Here is a 19,727-nt window from a genome sequence, read left to right as displayed (position 1 = left end):
TTATGGCTGCACTTAGTAACCTTTAGTCTAATAATGAATTGTTGCATTTCCATTCTCAATCTATATTCAATCTAGAAACTCAAGTTAGGCAAATATTTGTTCAAGTTGGGGAAATTGTAATAGTGTTGAATTAAAAAGAGGAAGGGAAATTTCCAAGTCAGCCAAATGCAAATCCAAACAGGTAAACTTACATGATTGAAGAGACTAATCTTTCAAGTACTCATCATGAGCAAGTTAATGCCATCACGACTTTGAGGAGTGGAAAGATCATTGATAATAAAGTTGGGGAAAAAGAGGTAGAAGAAGAGAGGTGTATGATTCCTATCAATCCCATTCTTCCAATTCCACATCCCACAGATGTTCCCTCACATCATACTCCATCAAGCTCCAAAGAAGTTGAAGGTGAAGCCACTTCTTCATCTACTCCCAACCTTGAGACAGCTTATGAGCCAAGAGTACCTTTTGCTGAACATCTCAAGGGACCCTCTTACTTTGGTAAGCAAGGAGAGAAAATCTAAGACATGATGCATATCTTCAAACAGGTAAAAGTTAATATTCTTCTCCTAGATGCTATCAATTAAATCCCTGCCTATGCTAAATTTCTGAAAGATTTGTGCACTCAAAAGAGAAAATCAAAAAGCTAAGTCTTTAAGAAAATCTATCTCACTGAGCAAGTCAGTGCAATCATTCAGCATAACACTCCTCATAAGTTTAAAGATCCTGGTGTTCCTACCATATCTTGCATTATTAGAAACAATATGATAGACAGAGCACTTCTTGATCTAGAAGCGAGTGTTAATCTCTTTCCTTACTCGGTGTATGAACAATTAGGCTTGGGAGAGCTTAAACCCACGTTAATGGTGTTGCAACTTGCTGATCGATCTATGAAGCAACCATGTGGGATCATTGAAGATGTTCTCATTGAAGTGGATAAGTTCTATTTTTCGGTTGATTTTTTTGTCCTGGATACAAAACCTGTCCATGATCCCAATTGATGTACTCCTGTGATCCTCGGTCGTCCATTCTTAGCTACAGCGAATGCCAACATTAACTGTAGGATTGGGGTTATGGATATTTCTTTTGGGAACATAAAGCTCAAATTAAACATCTTCCATGCCACTCTATATTCCTCAGAGAAAGATGAGTACTTCTTTATTGATATCATAGATGAGGATTCGGTCACCATATTTCCAACAAAAGATCCACCTCCTTTGATTTCGAGTCCTCCATGTCCTTCTTGTGAGTCCTCTCACAAACTTGAGCTTAAGCCACCACCGGATAAGCTTGAGTATTCTGGGTTTTGATGGAACCACAATGGTTCCTCCTATTTCAAATTTCATAATCACCCATAAGACTGGTTTTGGGATGAGGGAAGTAGTTGAATTATTGGATACAGGCTAAGGAGTGGTGTACAGTTGAGCTAGCAACGTTAAACTTGGCATGCTGTCGAGCTATCGACGTTAAACTTAGCATTTGTATGTTTGTACAATAGTTTATTTTTATTCTTTTTAGTTTTTCTAGGTTTTTAGTTTATTTTTGTATTTTTCTTTTATTTTTTTTTTTCGATTAGGTTAGTTTAGATTTGTTTTTATAAAAAAAAAAAAAAAAGGAAAAAATGTTAGTTTCTTTATGTATTTTTCTTTTATTTTTAGATTAGGTTTGTTTTGTTTTGTTTTGATTCAAAAAAAAAAAAAAAATTAAAAAAAAAAATGATTAACTTGTGCATAATGATATATATCTGTTTTATTCCATATACTTGATACTTTGATGTGTGCTGTGGAGTGTGATTATTTTGTCAGGTACAAAGGACTAAGTTTGGGGGTAAGGTGACGATTTTATTCCTCTAAGTTATCAATTCTTGATCTTTGCTGGTTTTGCATATTTGGTAATATCTTTCTAACTCTACATCTATTTTCACACATTGAGGACAATGTGCATCTTAAGTTTGGGGGTAAGGCAGTGCTTTTTAAAATTTTGTTATTGATATATTGTGCACAAGAGGATGCAATTTAACTATTTAAGCATGATTTTAAGTCTGTTGATTGTTGTGATATCCATATGGAGTCTGATATTGGTTAAAGATGACTTGTATACTAAATTCATGCTAAATAGGGATTTTTGAAATTTTTTTATATCAGTTGGTGGCCTATGGTCCACTTTGTCAGGATAGTTATAATTTGATGATTCTGATTCATAGAATACTTCACTTTGCACATGTTCACACTTACATGCATTATGTGGGGTATAAACTTGAAGTCTTATTCTGATTTGTGTTAAACCGAGATGAGCAGGTGAATTTGATGATTTTGAAAACCAAGCTATAAAATAAAAAATTTAAAAAAAAAGAGAAAGTAATAAAATGTTATGTATGCAATGAAAAGAAAAAGAAAAAGAAAAAAAAAAGAAAAAGTTCTTCACCAATGTGAAAGAAACAAATGAAAAGAGAGAAAAAAGGGTCAAGTTCAGGTCTGTACCTAGATTGCTTGAACAATTAAGTCCTCAGGGGTGTTTCAACTCCTAATGCCCTAAAACCAACTGGTTTGGGAGTCATTGATTGAAAGTACGTTACATAAGTAGTTTAGGTTGCCTAGATTACTTGAGCAATTAGTTCTATAGGGGTGTTTTAACACCTAATACCCTAAAACCATCTGGTTTGGGAGTCATTGGCTGAAAACTCGTTGCAAGAGTGATTTAGAAAGCTTAATAGACTTGAGCATTGCACAATACTCTTTTGAAAAAAAAGAAAAAGAAGAAAAAAAGAGTTGAAAAAAATTAAGTGATGAATGAAATAAATGCATACCTGTAGAAAAAAAAAAAAAATACCTTAGGGATCAGAATTTGAAAGGTTTACTTGTGAATTGAGGGATAACATGAGTTAGATGTAAGTATAGATAGTAAGTCACATGTTTAAAATTGTAAGTTCACTATTAAAAATGATTTTGGGGATCGAGATTGTTTAACATGTGATTAAACTGACATATGGGGACCATGGCTCTTGATATGATATTGAGAGTTGGAGATTTTTCCTATTTAATATAGTTCCTTATACTTGTTGCAGTTGACTGATTGATGCATTGCTAGGACATTATGATATAAAAACAGATTTAAATGAGCTTACCGGGCAATTAAGGCATTGATTTGAGAAGTTTGTGGGTATCTTCATTAGAAACCTTCACGAGACTACAACTCATTCACTAGGGGTAACCTAGGGGTTTAAAGGTTTGTTGCATAAGCTAAATGCAACCGTGATTCCCACGAAAGCTGCTTTTTAGTTCTGTTTTGCTAAGGGACTAGCAATATGTAAGTTTAGGGGTGTGATGAGTGCTGAATATTACATATTTGAGCCCCTTAATATATGTATGTTAAGACCTAAAGTGATATATCTATCTTGTTTCATACTGATTTGTGTTTATTTCATGTTCTTCGGTGTTTTCCCAAAGAATCAGTTAAAACCGGGCTTTTATGATGAAAATAATGATAATGAAGTTTACCGCGTTGTTCCCGGTCATTCAGAGCAAGTCGAGAGCTTTAATGGTGAAGTTTGGAGGAGTTTAATATCCAAAACTCGAGCCTTGTACCTTCAGGCTTGAGCCTGACATAGGATGCTCGAGCCTTACTTAAGGGTACTCGAGCCTTGACCCTCAAGCTCGAGCACAAGGCGTCAGAATTTGAAGGAATTGATTTCCAAGCTCCTAGACCTCGTGCCAAGCCTCAGGGATCGAGCACTAACACCTAAAGCTCGAGTCCACAGGCCCAAAGCTCGAGCCCAACACCTTGGGATCGAGCACCATGAAGAGAGGATTAAGCACCAATAATAAAAAGATGTTCCAGACAACTTTTGGTCCCAGTGCTCGAGCCTGAACTTTAAGGCTTGAGCACGAATCAAAATGATCGAGCATCAACACTTCAGGCTCTAGCATGGTTGAAAACTCTGAACCCATTTTAGTATTTTGGCCATAACTTTTGACTCAGAAATTTAAATTGAGCAAACTCAATGGCTTTGGAAAGAAAACTTGAAGCTTAACGTTTTTGTCTCTAATAGCCATCTCCAAATTCGCACTCTAAATGGGTCAAAATCACGTTACAAAGTCGGAATAATTTGCTGGCAGGTGATGCTCGAGCCTGGACCCAAATGCTCGAGCCTCAACCTCAAAGCTCGAGCCTGGGACTTTGAGGCTCGAGCCTGGACGTCCTAGAAGTCATAAATACATGCAGGAATTACCAAAAATCATATTTCTTTATTTCCTTATGAGCTCAATTGTTACCAAAAGCTAGAAAACCAATCCAAAGGGGATTGAGACTTGTTCTCCACTATAAAAGAAGAGGAGAAGACCACAGAAAAAGGATTAATCATAATCCGTTCTCTCATATCTATCTCACGGCGGCTTTTAGGGTTTTGAAGAAGAAGATCCAGAATAACACAGATGATATCTTGCGTCGTTATGAGTAGCTAATTCCTATCTTAGGGTGTTGATGTAGCCTGAATCCGAATATTATGGTTTGATTGTTCTATACTTTGGGAATTTAATATATTATGTATTTTGATTGCATGATTTTGGGCAATTGTTTAATTCAATTGGTTTTTAATGATTAGATAGTTTTTGAATGATTAATACATTGTCTTAGATTTAATTATTCTTAAATTATATTTAACCCATTTTTATGGATGATACTGCTGGACATAAGAATAGAGATCATGCAATGGTATTTAAACGTATTTTGTGAATGAATGTTTTCATAGTCTATGCCTAGGGAAGACGAGTTAAACTGCAAAATTAGTTAGAAGTAGGTAGGTAGATAATTCGTGCCAGCCGAAGATAAGTTATCATGAATTGAAATTCATGAAACATCTTTTTTTAAATCTAAATTAAACGAATGTTATTGAATTTAATTCCATATTATACATAATTGTTGAAATCTCAAGGTTGAACAGTTAACCATAGTATGAGGTTCGTGGTGCAACCAATCCCTAAGTATCTCTACCCTTGATCTTATCTTTTTATTTATTTATTTTCTTTTATATTATTGAATTGCAACACAACACATAAAATCAAATTCTCTTTCTAAATTAAAGTAGTATTAATTGAAGACTCAATGAACCACCACAGTCCTTGAGATTCGACACCCTTAACATAGCCATATCCTACAAGGATTCGTTCTATTGCGAGTGGTTAATTTATTATTGACACACATCACATCTCACAATCATCTTCTGCTCTAACAAACTTCACATCAATCTTCTTCTACTAATCTTCAGGACCAATCATAGGCTTTGACCCACCATCGGCTCTGATACCAGTTGTTGGGGAAAAATTAACTCCCTCCAACCCATTCAACGGTCGGTTATTGTTGAGAGTTAAATCCCCCTTTCATCACACACAGCGGAAGCATCATCATATCACATCAACACAAGCATATATGGAGATAAAAATCATACACATCCAGACACAATACAATATTTTACATGTTTCATCCAACTCTAGGGTTATGTCCATGGGAGAGAGAGATTTTACTATTATGAATAAAGGAAGAGAATATACAACTACATGTCAAAACCCTACTCATTCACCCATTATCTCTTTTGAGACTATATGTATACACTCGGGAATTACATATATTCTCACATCTCCTCGCAACACTCACCCTTAAACCCCTTACATCTTTTCTCTCTCTCTAAACCTCTTATACCCATCTCTATTTATAGAGTCTTCAAACCCAATTCCTTGTTCGACAAGTGTTCCTCAACTTGTATACAAAGAGTTACCATATCAATCTCAACTCTAAAATATAAACTTAATGGAACACAATTTCCTTCACAAATTTTAGCTTTCCAAAACGGAAAAGGAAATTTCTACACACAATTTTGAGTCACAAACCCAACAATGTTAACATATAGTATATTATATTATAACCATTGTAAAGTGAATATAGTCCTTTTTTGGTAGCCTATTTATAAGTGTTTTGTATCACTTCTTGAAATTCAGAGAAAAAAATATGAGAATTAAAACTCTATTCGATACTTTCATTGATGGTGTTACATCTAATTGATAGAATATGATTTAGCTAAAATAGGTAACTAATTACCTACCAATTAGCCCTAAATTAAGGATTAAATAATTTAATTCTACAGTTGTACTATAAGAGATAAAATCTCAAGACTTACTCTAAAGTTAGCGCATAGATGTCACACATGCCCAACTTGTCTAAAATTTTTGAAAACACTTGATTTGAGACTGCTTTGGTGAGAATGTCGGCTAGTTGATCCTCAGATCGAATCTTAGGCAATTCCACAATTTTCCCATCCAACTTCTTCTTAATGAAGAATCTGTCTATTTCGACATTCTTCGTACGATCGTGTTGAACTGGATTATGAGCAATATCACATGCTGCTTAATTGTCAAAATATAGTCGAATAAGTTGCCAAGGTAGATAACTTAAATCTCGTAAGAGAAGTCTTAACCACAGTGTTTCACAAAGTGCAAGCGCCATACCTTTGAATTTAGTTTCTGCACTCGAGCGAGCAACTACATTTTGTTTCTTGCTTCTCCATGTAACAAGATTACCTTCTATAAAAGTAAAGTAACCAGAAGTAGATGCCTATCATCTATAGCTCCAGCCCAGTCAGTATCAGTATATGCATCTATGTTTTGATTACCAACATTTTTAGTAAACAAAATTCCTTTTCCAGGAGCAGATTTCAAATACCTCAAAATGCAGATAACTGCATTCATATGTTGCTCTCCAGGATCATGCATAAACTGGCTAACAATGCTCAATGAATAAGGCAGATCCGGTCTCGTGTGTGCTACTGTTATGCCAGTCTCTTGTAATAGATCTAAGGCATATTTTCTTTGAGATAAAAAGATTCCTTTATTAGATTGAGATACTTTGATCCCAAGAAAATATCTCAAAGGACCTAGATCTTTCATTTCGAATTCTTTGAACAAGTACTTCTTGAAAGCCTTTATTTCTTTAGGATCATTCTCTGCAACCACCATGTCATCTAAATATACAATGAGTGTAGTGATCTTACCCTGTTGTTTCTTCAGAAATAACGTGTAGTCTGAATTGCTCTGACGGTAGCCAAAGGCTATCATAGACTTTGTGAATCTTCCAAACGATGCTCTTGGAGATTATTTCAACCAATATAATGATTTCTTTAACCTACAGACCTTCCGACTGTACTTTTTGGGTATCATGCATCTTGGTGGGAGATCCATGTAGATTTCTTCAAATAATTCACCATGCAGAAAGGCATTCTTCACATTGCATTGTTTCAATGGCCAATCCAAGTTCGCAACTAAAGACAACAAGACACGAACTGTGTTGATTTTGGTTACAGGTGTGAACGTCTCTGTGTAATCAATTCCATAGGTTTGGGTGTAACCTTTTGCCACCAACCTTGCTTTAAAGCATTCAACTGTGCCACCGGTTTTATACTTTACAATGTAAATCCATCAACATCCAACTGGTTTCTTTCCTGGTAAAGGATCAATGAGTTCCCAAGTTTCATTTTTCTGCAAGGATTTCATATCCTCGTTCATAGCTGCTTTCCACCTAGGGTCAGCTAAAGCTTCCTGCACACTGTTAGGAATAGATACAGTAGATAATTGATTTACAAATGACAAATTTGATTCTGACAAACGATGGTTCGACACATAATTGCTCATGGGATACTTAACTTTACTAGAAAGTTCGGGTTCATATATAGGTTTAGGAATACCTCTAGTATGACATGGTGGTAATTGTTTTCTGAGTGGCTCAGGCACTAAATCAGGAACATCCTCAACAGGCGATTGGTTTGATATATCAGTTGCGAGGAACTCAAACTCGGACGACGATGGGGTTGGCGCCATACTTTCCATTTCTGGGCATTCATCACCACTTTGATCCAAACTTATACCACTCGAATCCAATTTGCCCAATTCCTGATTGGTTGGTTCAACTTATGAGTCATCAACACTAGAATCGCCGTCCTTAAAAGTGTGATAATCATAATCTAGAGTCTGAATTTCGTTCTGGTACTCCCCCTGAAGTTCAGACGCAGAGGAAAAATACATTGAGTCTTCATGGAAGACAACATCCATTGTGATAAACATTCATCGAGTTGGAGGGTGATAATAGCGATACCCCTTTTGATGAGTAGCATATCCAAGAAAAACACATCGCAATGCTTGAGGAGTTAGCTTGTTGCGTTGATGCTTATGGAGGTGTATAAATGCTACATAACCAAAGACATGAGGAGGTAGATTTGGGACGGTTGAGGCAACAACTGCATCAGTGAGAGCCTGTAATGGTGTCCGAAAGGCAATAGAGCTGGAAGGTACTCGATTGATTAGATATGCTGCAGAGGTAAGTGTTTCTCCCCAATACGATAATGGCATATGTGCTTCTATCAATGAAACACGAACAACCTCCAACAAATGTCAATTTTTTCGCTCTACAACCTCGCTCTGCTGGGGTATATTGGAACAAGTGGTTTGATGAATAGTTCTATGTGCTTCCAAATACTGCTGAAGGTCAAAACTCTGATATTCTCCACCAGTGTCACTACGGAGAACCTAAACATGTGCATTGTATTGAGTTTCAACCATTTTATGAAACTTCTGAAACAATAAGTTCACTTCACCTTTGGACTTCATCAAGCACAACTAGGTCATCTTGGTACAGTCATCAATAAAAGTAATAAACCAACGGGATCCACCTGAAGTAGTGACTTTGGACAGACCCCAAACATCAGAATGTATAATCATAAAAAAGAAGTGGACTTTTATGCAAACATAATGGATACGAAACACAATGGCTTTTTGCTAGTTCACAAACATCACAGCGGAAACTAGAAACATCAAATTTTGGAAACAAACTAGGAAATAATTTTTTCAAATAACCAAAGGAAGCATGCCCCAAATGCCTATGCCACAGCCAGATTTCAGATTTCTTTTTCTCTCCCTCAGAACCATCCACTATCAATGCTTGTCATAGCTTGTCGGAACTTTTGGACATCAAGTCCAAGTAATACTGTTTCCCTTGCCTAATACCACAACCAATCGTATGCTTTGTTTGGATGTCCTTAAACACACAAAAATCAGGCCAAAAAATGGTAACATAAGATAAAGCTTTGGTTATTTGGGAAACTGACGAAAGATTAGAATCTAAAGATGGAACAACTAAAACAGAATCTAAATGCAGATTATTAGTGAGTGCTAAAGATCCTTCCCCAATAATTGGGGTCGAAGTCCCATTGGTAGTAGAAACAAATTTGTGTGAGGATGAATTAAGAGGTGACACTTGTCTAGAATCAAATGTCATATAATCTATGGCACCAGAATCAATTATCCATGCACTATTAGCAACATGTGTAGAAATATTAAAAATCTTACCATCATTATCTGTTGTCTTAACAACTGCTGTAGTGGAGGTCTTTGTTGAACTTTTCTTCCAACGGCGATGATCTCACCATTCCGGATATCCCACAAGTTTGAAACAATGACTTTTGGTATGACCAGTTTGGTTGCAAAGAGTGCATTTGTAGGTAGACTTGTCTGCTCTAGATGATTCAATATTTTTTTCACTCATTTATTTATTTATTTTCTTTTTGAATTGGTTTATCACAGAACTAGTTTTCAAATGAGGTTACAAAATTGGTTTCATTTTGAACTAATCCAAAACTGGAATTGTATTACACTTGTGGCCAAATAGAGGATTTTGATATATAATAAATCATATATATATATATATATATATTTATAACTGATGCAAGGTAGCAATCAACAGAAGAGGCGAGCAAAGAGAAGCTCGGATGTGGTGGACGGCGGGCTGTTCCTCCTGTGGGCGACGGCCCGATGAGGATGAAGATGGCCAGCGAGCTCACGGCAGAGATTGACGGCTGGTGAGATGAAAACCGCCGACGAGACAGATCTGCGAGCTTGGTGAGGACTTGTGGCCGGCGATGATGGAGGCAGCGGTGTAGACGGGTGGTTCGGCTAGGATGAGCTCCGGTCCGGTCGTGAGGAAGCGACTGTGAACTCTCGGCGGTGCACCAGCGGGCTTGGCCTGTAGTGACGATCTAGGCCGCTAGGGCGATGGCGGCTTGTGCAACTGTGGTCGATAGTCCGGCTCAGATGAGGGCGGTTCGCGATACATCAGATGAGAGGGACGACGAGCATGGGCCTGATGGCGATGCAGCAACGGTAACTCGGTTTGGCAGATCGCTAGCAGCAGTGTAGTGGTTCGGCAGCGTCGTCATCGATGGAAGATCGCTGGCAGCGGTTCGATAGATCTAGGAGCGTGTATAGGTCTGTGAATCAATGGTGGTTTATGGTGACCATATGTGTATGGGTCTATGAATTTAAAAGATAAATTCAAAGAGATTCAAAGGTACGGCTCAATGATGGCTCTGATACTTGAAATTCAGAGAAAGAATATGAGAATTAAAACTCTATTCGATATTTTCATTGATGGTGTTACATTCAATTTATAAAATAGGATTTAGCTAAAATAGGTAACTAATTATCTACCAATTAGCCCTAAATCAAAGAGTAAATAATTCAATCCTACGTATAAGAGATAAAATCTCAACATCACTATCATTCACATCAATTGAATACATCATCAATTCAATATATTCTTTCATATTGCATCTCTATCTCTAACTTTGTTCGTCTATCTCGATAATCAACGAGGACTATGGAGAAAGTTTTATGATTAATTGTTATTTTTGTATCGAGGACTATGGAGAAAGTTTTATGATTAATTGTTATTTTTGTTTTGACTGTCATATAGATAGCATAACTACAACTTGATGTTCTATATTGGAGATTGATATGGAATTAATAATCTTTGGAAATACGTCACGTTTTGTATAGGAATGAATTCAAGGAGTAACAGCAGATATGGGAATGATCTAAGTAATTTGAGTGGCAAGGTATCATCAGCTTCCCTACCTGCGACTCCTCGTAGTGAGGGCGAAATCTTGCAGTCATCCAATTTAAAAAGCTTCACCTTCAACGAACTCAGAAAGGCCACCAGAAACTTCCGTCCTGATAGTGTATTGGGAGAAGGTGGGTTTGGTTCAGTTTTCAAGGGATGGGTTGACGAGCATTCACTTACAGCTACGAAGCCTGTAACTGGGTTAGTGATTGCAGTGAAGAGGCTTAATCAAGAAGGTTTTCAGGGTCACAAGGAGTGGTTGTTAGTATAAATTTTTTACCTTGTGAAGGCTCTATTTGGATCGAAGGAAGGGATTTAGGTTCAATTATTTAAGAAGTATAAGTTAGATTTAGAATAAGTAATTTAAATTTTAACAATATGCATGAGTTGATCTAGAGAATTACATGTGAGGATTTCAAGTAACAAGTTACAAGAAGTGATTTAGATCTTGCTGGCATGGTTTTCAGTTGCGCAATAAAGTATCTCCATACCTCTAATTTAGCATCACCTTCAACTTCCGAATCCAACTCTAATACTCAATTTTTTTTAAAAAAAATTCAAAATCATTGGTATCAAATCTATTGTGAATGAACTTTAAACTTCTATGAGCTGTTGGAAACCGATTCATCTTCCTGATTTAAGGTATTATACTGGCTTGTAGGCCATAGTTGTAAATTCCTGTGCACAGTAGGGAGACTTGGTCATATGACGGTGTTTATTATGTGGGTATCCATAATTCAGCGGTCTGCAATGTCTTACTAAATTCTGCTACGGAAACTGATGAATCTAACTGATGTAGCAATTTGGGTTTTTGTAAATGTTAGGTAATTTCTGTTTGGGGAAAATATATCTTTCAGGCGCTTTGTTTCTAGAATATTTTAGATGAACTGGTTAGCTAATTTTCTGTTGCACTTTTTAATATACAGGCAGAAATCAACTATATTGGGCAGCTGAATCATCCCAATCTTGTGAAATTAATAGGTTACTGCTTGGAGGTTGATCATAGACTTTTGATATATGAGTTCATGCCCAAGGGCAGTATGGAGAATCATTTATTCAGTAGTCAGTTCCCCATATCCTCCTATTAGTTGACATTTCAAATTATTATATTACACTTCTTTCTTTTTAATGCACAAATTTTACAAACCTCAACGCTCCTAAACTCCTAATATAATTTGTAATTGACACATCAGAGTATTGTTGAAACAGGAGGGTCATACTTCCAGCCGCTTTCTTGGAGCACCCGTGTGAAAGTTGCTCTTGGCGCTGCAAAGGGAGTTGCGTTTCTTCATAATGCTGAAACAAAAGTTAAATATCGAGACTTCAAGACTTCTAATATCCTGCTTGATTCAGTATGTCACCCCCCAAGCCCATATTAATCACACTTCAATATTATTGTTGAATTTGATGTATTTAAGGATTATCAGGACTCGTTTGATTTACTTTTCCATGCCCTTCGCTTAATTACACAGAATTTCAATGCGAAACTTTATGATTTTGGGTTGGCCAGGGATGGGCCAACTGGTGATAAGAGCCATGTCTCCACTAGGGTCAGGGGGACCTATGGATATGCTCCTCCAGAGTATTTATCAACAGGTATTTTTCCTTATGCTGTTTCTACCATGGTTTGCTACAATCCATGCAGACTTATTTACTTTTATGCATATTTTTCTACCTTACCAGATTGATAGATTACTACTTCTCTATTTCTTGTTACGTTTCTTTTCCGCTTCTATTCCTAGGTTGATTTAATATACTAATTAAATGTACATTGTGTCTGAAATAAAAGGTGATATGAAAATTTAATAATGCATGGATATGCTCATAGAGTTTTAGGTTTATTGCACTATCAAGAATGTATTAATATTGAAGTGTTTGGCAGGGCTTCATGGATGTGTTCGGATAACTTTGAGCCTTAGAAGCCCTTTTTTTTGGGTGAAAATTGACACTTTATAGGTCATTTGTCAGTCTCAGAAGCTTATCAAATCTTTTGAATTCAAACTATCCATATGATCCTTCGTAAAACACCCAATTGTCTATTGGTGTATAAATTGCGATTCCAGTAAAAAGAGAGAAGAAGGAACAAGAAGTAAAGCTAAGCAAATAATTCTCTCCATCAAATTGCTTCCCTTGAGTTGTGATGGCAAGGACAGCCTTGCATAGTTATTTTGTCTGTCTCTCCTTGTTGGGAGAAATGTTGGCTCTCATACCTCATATGCTCAATTTTCTGGATTAATTGGATTATCCTATAATTGGTTAAGATTCGTAGCATTTTTTCCATTATTATTGATTCAATAAACAAAAAGGGTGGTAACCTATATTCTGATCACTGGCTGCCCCCTCTTTTGGCAAGGTCATCTAACTGCAAGGAGCGATGTATATAGCTTTGGAGTTGTTCTCTTAGAAATGTTATCTGGTAAATGAACAATAGATAAGAATCGGCCGTCTGGAGAGCACAACCTGGTGGACTGGGCAAAACCATATCTGACCAACAAACGTAAAATTTTCTGTGTTCTTGATGTTCTTCTCGAAGGCTAATACTGCAATAGGCCCTGAAGGCAGCTAACCTTGCCTTTCAGTGCCTATATACAGAACCTAAGTTGAGGCCAAACATGGACGAGGTGGTAACAGTTTTAGAGCAGCTTCAGGATCCGAAGGATATGGTTAAAAATACACAAAAAGAGCGCCAATTAAACTGCAATGGGCATTCTAATGGTGGACCTAGGTCCTGCAGAAGCAGCATAAAGGAAGATCCTACAGCGCCTGCATATCCCCGGCCTTCAGCTTCTCTTCTCTATACTTAAGAAAGGGGGATGTGCTTGTATATCTCAGTGTTACACTACAGGATCTGATAACTATTTTTTCATTATAGTGGCACTCAAGTTGCAGAACTGTGCAATTGGTTATGTGTTCAGGTTGGCCGGTTTATTTGGATTGGATTGACAAGATCTATGCTCCTAGTATGCTTTGTCACAAGTCACAAGAAATTTCAAGTGCAGCAATTGGTCTTCTTAATGGGCTGGAAATTTTTTAGTCTGCTTAAATTTTGTTTGCTGTGATTGGTTAATGGATTTAGTCCATTATTGTTTTGTTCTGTTGGAGGTTTTAATCTCCTATTTGTAATTGTACATCTTTTTTATATATAAAACAAAAAAAACACCATTCAGGAAAATATATATATATATATATATATTTAAAAAAGGTTAGGTTCTTTTCGGGCAGTGATTTCTCGCCTCTATGAAATCAGGCATATACATTACCTGTATTTTGGTAAAGCACTGTACAGTTCTATAATTTACCTTTGACATTTTTAAAGATTATACTTGGAATCATGGAACAAACATGAATATTATCAGTGTTTTAGAGAATGTCTAAGCTACATGGCAATCAAAGATTTTCTTAATTTGTTAGTTGCAAAGTTGGTTTTTTTTTTTTTTTTTTTTTCATTTGTATTTCCCTGGTGTTGCATTATAGGTTTTATTTGATTGTTTCTCATAAAATGGTTTTCAGAACTGTAAAAAGAAAATAACTGATTTTCAATTGGGTCTTTCTTCTTGTGCTATAAGCTCTTATTATTTTTCTTCTGTGCAAAATTTGTTCACATAATGATATTTTAAACGATTTTATAATGATATTTTAAACAATTTTGGAGACCATATGTTTTACCTTTACTAAAGAGGATGGAGTAAAAAGGAAAAAACAAAAAACAAAAACAAAAAGGATATCATCACATGAACCTGAATCTTGTGAGTATATGATCAGCATTCCAGAGGGAGTGAATAGATTTAAATGATTTTTGCTTAAACTAAATTTGTCAAAATAAAAATACATTAAACAACAACAAAGTAAAAATTAAGTGCAAGTAAAGTAGAGTTTGAGAGATGACACTAAGATATTTAATGAAGAAATTCTGATTTGGGAAAACTTTTGAGACTGCAACGCAGTCTCGAGCGAAACGATCCATATGTTTGAAGTAAAGTACTATCGACTCTGACTCAGGCTCACACCCTATCGTTCTACCAAAAATCAATTGCTAACAATCTTTGGCTTTGCTACTCCCCTCGTCCAACAACTTTCGTGTAATGTTTAAGTTTATATATATATATATATATATATATATATATATATATGTATATTAAAGAATGGGAGAGATTCTTTTAGTGGAGGGATCCACAGTTTTTTTTTTTAAATGGTCATAAGACCACGTTTTTTTTTTTTTTTTTTAGTTCTCTGTAATCTCATTCTCTCTCTCCCGCTGCCAGTCTCTCTTCCTCTCGGCATTTTTTTTTTTTTTTTTTTTTTTTTTTTTTTTTTTACAATTCGAGGCTTGATTTCTCTCTCTATTCTTCGTATTTTTAAGTGTTGTTTGCGGCAAATTGAAGCTCACGGCGAGGCCTACAAGTTGATAGGAGCAATTCCTTGATTAGTGTACTATAGGAAATTCGAAAAAATCCTAGGGTTTGAGGTGGAATTTGGGAGTTTTGTATATAATTGAGGTAAGGGTTCCTAATCCATGAGATTCTTGCTCCTTTGTGAATCATAGTTAAACATGCTTAATTTGAGATGAATGCCTCTAAAATGATTTGGTTTTGTATATGGAATTCATGATTATGTGTATATGTGGATTTGTGTGAAAAACATGCTTAAAATGTTGATTTTATATGTTGGTGTGTTTGATAACTTGTTAAAACTTACTATGTGGAAAGCGTGTATACGTGTTAATTTTTTTATGCCTATGGTGTTAGTAACTTATTAGAAATTGTTAAATAAAAGCATGTTAAATCGTATAGTGTAAAAGTCTTTCATTTGTCATGGCATTTGAGAAAGTATGTAACGTTCATGCACGTCATTAGGCATGAAAATGGGGAAAATTATTTTGAAATAAAAAAGGGAATTTTGGGGAAGAAGCTTTGATTAAAATGTTTTATGAAAACCTAGTCGCCACGGGGGTACCAAAAGGCCGGTGTGTTAATATAGCCTAGAGGGAACTGTAGAGATTGCTCTAGCGTGGTTGAGCTAGCTGAGCCCAAAATAACACCGCGGGGGTACCAAGGGTTAGGGACACTAGCCAATCATTCTCTCGTGTTGCTGCGGGGTCACCAAAGGGTGGGTTATATTAACACTTTGAAAGTGATGGATTTGAATGTTGAAAATGGAGAGCAATATCGGCATGCATTGCATTTCATAGCATCATATTGTGTATGTTGAGATTGGATTTAATGTTGTACTTTCCCGACATAGTATGACCCCGATTCCTATTGTCCTATTCCTTATTTGGATTCACGGGGACACAAGAGGTGTGTCTTAGGCACCACCTATTGAGCAATTTTGCTCACCCCTTTTATTTAATATTTCTTTTTCAAGAAACGGGAAAGAAGTGACGGATGACAATCCCTCGCAAGCTTGAAGAATATTAGGAGTTGTATTTTGTATCTTTTGTATCTTAGCCCATTTTTTTGGTATAGTTTCAAACTATGTAAAAGAGTATTCATTTTTGCAAATCATGGCCTTGTAACATAACTAAGATCCTTGATTATTTTTGTTGTAAACTGAGACTATGTAAATACTTAAGTTGAATGGGATGACGATGATGGGCTAACTTGGGGAGGTTGTTGATGTTGTGGTATTGGGAAATGTATTATATTTCTTTTGTATTGTGTGTTGGGGCAGGTTGGATAGGTCTTGAAAGGCCGTTGTATTTTTTTTCCATTTGAACAAGTTGTTGTAGGACCACTTTTAGCGAAGGTCATGCCGATTTTTTTTTATAAATGGTATCAGTTTAGGGTCGTTCAAATTTGGTATCAGAGCGATGGTTCGAAAACCATTAGGACGACGGGTAGAGGCCTACATAGGATTGTCTAGGAAGTCATTTGCATTGTTATTTCCTTAATTGTTAAAGTGTTTTGCTACATGAAAAAACATGCTTAACTGTTTACTTACTTACCTGTTTATGTGCTTATAAGATTATATTAATGTGTTCATTGCATAATATTTCATGCTAAGTGTTAGTATATCATCCTTTTATGTTGAGTTGTACACGGTTGGACCTTAGTGTTATCGTTATTGAACTGTTTTGCTTGTTTTATAGTACGATGTCACGACGTGAGGAACCAAGAGAAGTTGGCCTTAGGCCAACAAAGGGTGATGTTGGCGAAAGTTCCAACTCCAACCCGGTAGAGCCAGTTGATGAGGACACACTTCTTAGGGATTTGATTGCCCCAAGAGTTATTCCTACAAGGAGGGATAATGTGGAAGCACCCGTTAAAGAGGGTGAAAGTTTAGCGAAACTAATGTTGAATCGTTTGTTGCAGAAAGCCTTGAGGGCTACAATTGCTACACATCCGCAGTCGATACCTCAACCAGTACCATAACCTGTAGCTCAAGTTAAAGAGACATTAGCACAGAAACGTCTCAAGATTATAAAAGGGTTTTCTCAGTTGATACCGGTAATGTTCGAGGGTGGTGTGGATCCCATGGAAGCGGATAACTATATGGATCAAGTTGAAACTCAATTGATTTCTATGGATGTGAAGGATGATCACTTGAAAATCATCCTAGCCACTTATAAGTTTTCAAAGGATGCCAAGTTTTGGTGGAAGTCGGTCACAAATAAGTATAAGATTGAAGAGATGAGTTGGGATAGGTTTAAGGAGCTGTTCTATGAGAAGTATTTCCCTACCTCCAAGAGATAGGAGTTAAAGGATCAGTTTATTGGCCTTATCCAAGGCAATATGTCAGTGACGGAGTACGAGAACAAGTTCACCTCACTCTCTCGCTTTGCTCCAGAGATGGTGAGTAATGAAGTTGATAAAGTTTGAAAATTTATCTCCGGACTTGACTACAAGATGAGGCCGTTGTTAATAGCACAGGGCATCAAGGTTTATTCTGAGGTAGTGGAAAGAGCATTGATGCTAGAGGCAGAGGTCAAAGATAAAGATACAAGAAGGGAACAGTGGAAGCAAAAAAAAGAATGCAGGGTCATTTTTAGAGGGACCTTTAGGGAAAAGGAACAGGAATGGTTCATCTCAGTTTCAGGGGCAACAGTCTGCACGATCCGCTTCTACCACTCCTATTCCAGCTGGGTCTGATAGGAGTGGAGTTGTTTGCTTTCAGTGTCTGCAGCCTAGACATTACAAGTCCAATTGTCCCATGAGATCGTTTTCAGTTTCTTCAGCTCCGAGGGCATGTTATGGGTATGGCCAGCAGGGTCATTTGATTCAAAACTGTCCGAGTCAGGGAGCAGGCACCACTAGTGGCAGAGGGTCATGGTAGAGGCCGTCATAATCGGCTATAGTTCAGTTAGGTTTTAGACCACCGCCACCACCACAGCCTGCTATGTCTTCTTAGGGTTCACGACCAGTTAGGAGGGATACTCCTACTATGTTAGTGTAGCAGTCAGGTGTTCTGGTTGGTAGTTTTCAGGCACATGCACCACAGGGACATGTTTTTGCACTTGCACAGGCCGATGCATCTTCTTGTCCATCAGTTCTCCGACGTATATTTTCAGTGTTTGGTTCTTGGGCCCATGTTTTGTTTGACTTTAGTGCATCTCATTCCTTCATATCATCATCATTTGCACTTGCATCGGGGTTAGAGGTCAATTTCATGGATCGGGCATTATGTGTAGATACGCCAGTTGGGGTTTCAGTGTCTTTGAGCCGAGTCGTGCGGGATTGTTCCATTGTGATAGTCGGGCGGACCTTTGTGTTTGACCTTATCCTCCTAGAGATGACTAGCTTTGATGTCATTCTCGGGATGGATTGGCTAGCTTCCTTTCGTGCCACGATCGACTGTTTTAGAGGTAAAATTACAGTTTGCACTCCCGAGGGAGACTGTTTCTTTTTCGTGCGAGATCGGAGTGATTCCCACATTTCATCGTTTTATGGAGTTCGTGGACGGAGTCGTGGTAATTACTTCTTAGCTAGTTTTATAGCCGAAAAAGACAATGTTGTGGAAGAAGATTATCCTGTAGTTGTTCGTGATTTTTTGGATGTGTTTCCAGAGGATTTGACAGAGTTACCTCCACATCGAGAAGTGAAGTTTACTATTGATTTAATGCCTGGTACCGCACCGATTTCTATAGCACCGTATCGTATGGCACCAGTTGAATTGGAAGAATTGAAGAGGCAGCTTGATGATATGAGGATGAAAGGTTTCTTCTGACCGAGTGTGTCACCGTGGGGCACACCGGTCTTATTTGTGAAGAAGAAAGATGGTTCTTTGAGGTTGTGCATTGATTACCCGAAGTTGAATCGTGCCACCATCAAGAATAAGTATCATTTGCCAAGGATAGATGATTTGTTTGATCAGTTGAGAGGAACCAGTTGTTTTTCGAAGATTGACTTAAGGTCAGGCTACTATCAGTTACGGGTTAGGGATGAGGATATCCCAAAGACAGCGTTCCGTACACGGTATGAACACTAAGAGTTCCTTGTTATGCCTTTTGGCTTGGCTAATGCACCAGCGGCATTCATAGACTTGATGAACCGCGTCTTTCACAATTACTTGGACCAGTTTGTGGTAGTTTTCGTGGATGACATTCTCGTGTATTCACGATCTCGGGAGGAGCACGAGGTCCATTTGAGTATTGTTTTACAAATTTTGCTGGAGCATCGATTGTATGCCAAATATGAGAAATGTGAGTTTTGGCTATAGGAGGTGAAATTTTTGGGGCATGTTGTTTCAAAAGGTGGAGTGTTAGTAGATCCATCAAAGGTTGAAGCAATTTTGAATTCGGAGCAACCCAAGAATGTTTTTGAGATCTGGAGTTTCCTTGGCCTGGCGGGTTACTATCGGAG

The 19,727-nt window shown here is 37.2% G+C and overlaps 1 pseudogene; it reads left to right on the top strand.

Moving 5' to 3' along the window:
• Nucleotides 1-10,863: 10,863 nt before the first annotated feature.
• On the top strand, nucleotides 10,864-13,733 carry LOC132277456 (probable serine/threonine-protein kinase PBL9; annotated as a pseudogene).
• Nucleotides 13,734-19,727: the final 5,994 nt, after the last annotated feature.

This window comes from Cornus florida, unplaced genomic scaffold (assembly GCF_030987335.1).
Source record: "Cornus florida cultivar Cherokee Brave unplaced genomic scaffold, ASM3098733v1 CherokeeBrave_3.0.0_Hap2_Chr10, whole genome shotgun sequence".
Lineage (NCBI taxonomy): Eukaryota > Viridiplantae > Streptophyta > Magnoliopsida > Cornales > Cornaceae > Cornus > Cornus florida.
Note: the sequence above shows the minus strand (reverse complement) of the source record. Positions and strands in the feature narration are given on the sequence as shown.